Source organism: Dermochelys coriacea, assembly GCF_009764565.3.
Source record: "Dermochelys coriacea isolate rDerCor1 chromosome 12 unlocalized genomic scaffold, rDerCor1.pri.v4 SUPER_12_unloc_3, whole genome shotgun sequence".
Classification (NCBI taxonomy): domain Eukaryota; kingdom Metazoa; phylum Chordata; order Testudines; family Dermochelyidae; genus Dermochelys; species Dermochelys coriacea.
Window position 1 is genome coordinate 60,632 of NW_025091566.1, and position 2,041 is coordinate 62,672.

Below are 2,041 nucleotides of genomic sequence, written 5' to 3' on the forward strand. Positions count from 1 at the left end.
TCCCTGGAGCCATCTGCTATTTACCTCTCTCCAGTCTGAAATGGATCTTTTATTTGTACTCTGTTTCCTGCCTTGTAACCAGTTACTGATCCCCGAGACGACCTCCCCTCGTCTCAGCTTCCTTTGCGTAAGAGCCTTTGGCGTGGCTCCTTGTCACAGGTGGTCTGAAAGCCCAAGGACGCTCTGTCCACTAGCCCCACTTGTCCACGTGCTTGCCGAGCCCCTCCAAGAACCCCAGCGGCTCGTGGGGCCTGGTTTCCCTTCACAAGCCTTAGCAGCGGGGGTGTCTGAGGCAGGCCTGGGCGCGGGGAGCCCTGTCAGCCTTGTGGGTGCGCTGGGGGGTGGGAAACCTGCTGACAGGCCCCTGGCTGGACGGGGGCAGCGCCTCACACAGGCTCCTGGGCCCCCTCGTCCGCCCCGAACGCCTGAGGAGAGTCTTTCCCGCCCCAGCCACAGCGCGCGCGCCCAACGGCCGCTCAGCCGCCCTCTCTGCTTCCCGCCCAAAACGCGCCCGCGACGTCCGGCTCGCTCTCTGATTGGACACGGCCACGGCCGCGGCAATAGTGAAGCTCCTCCCCCCCCACCTATTAATCTGAAGCGCAGGGGCCCGCCCTTAGCATCCTGATTGGGTAATCGGATCCACCCTCCTTCAGGCCCCGCCCTGCCGTGTGGCCCCGCCCACTACCCCAGGACCCCACCCCCTTCCCTGAGAACCCTCCCTGGATTGCTCGGGGAGATTCTAACCCCGCCCCATACCTTGGCTCCTCCTCGGATTGGTCAATGCTCCCACGTCCCGCCCCTCCTCCTTGGACTCTCCTTGGATTGGTCCATACTCACTGTGACCGCGCCCTATCCAGCCCGCCCCTCCTCGGTACCCCTCCGGATTGGTCTGGTCTCCCTCTGGCTCCGCCCATCCCGTGCCCGCCGAGCCCCCATTGGCTGTAGTCCAGCGCGGTCAGTCACTCGAGCTGGAGCAAAGGTTGGACGGGGAGCGTGTCCCGTAAGTAACGCCGAGCTCCCCCCCGCGACGGCTCCTTGAGTGGGAAGCTGATACCCGCCCCCCGCGAACCTGGAGCCGGGGGGCTGGGATGCTGCAAAGAGCCAAGCAGGGGCTGGGCCGAGGGGGGGAGCTGGGGGGCAAGGAGACGGGGGCAGGGGTGCTGGGGAGGGCCAAGGAGATGTGGGGGAGCAGGGGTGCTGGGGGGACAAGGGGAGGAAGGCTAAGAAGAGCTGTGGTGGGGCAGGGGTGCTGGGGGGCAAGGAGATGGGGTGCTGGGGGGACAAGGGGAGGAAGGCTAAGAAGAGCTGTGGGGGAGCAGGGGTGCTGGGGGGCAAGGAGATGGGGTGCTGGGGGGGACAAGGGGAGGAAGGCTAAGAAGAGCTGTGGTGGGGCAAGGAGATGGGGTGCTGGGGGGACAAGGGGAGGAGGGCTAAGAAGAGCTGTGGTGGGGCAGGGGTGCTGGGGGGCAAGGAGATGGGGTGCTGGGGGGGACAAGGGGAGGAAGGCTAAGAAGAGCTGTGGTGGGGCAGGGGTGCTGGGGAGGGTCAAGGAGGCGTGGGGGGAGGGCTAAGAAGAGCTGGGTGGAGGGGGTGGGGATGCTGCAAAGGGCCAAGCGGGGGCTGGGAGCGGGGGCGGGGCCAAGGAGGCGCATGGGGGGAAGGCTAGGAAGAGGAGGGGGTAGGGATGCTGCAAAGGGCCAAGCAGGAGCTGGGCCGGGGGGCAGCGGTGCTGGGGATACTCCTCCCTTGCACCCACCCTGTGACTGTCTTGCCAAGCCCAAGGGCCTGAGGCAGCAGCCCCAGTAGTTAGCCGCAGGGCAGGGAGGGGCCAAGAGAGCTCCTTGCAGTGACTCTGCTGCAGCCCACTGACAGGTGCTGGGGTGCGACACTGAGCCCAGAGGGGGGCACGAGCCAGCCGGGGCGAGTCTGGCGGCCCTCACCTGTAAAGCCATTTCCTGTAACACCTGTGATGCGGAGGAGAGCGAACAGGTGATTGATGCCTGCGACCGGGTGGGAGGGAGGACAAGGGAGTCAGGGCTCC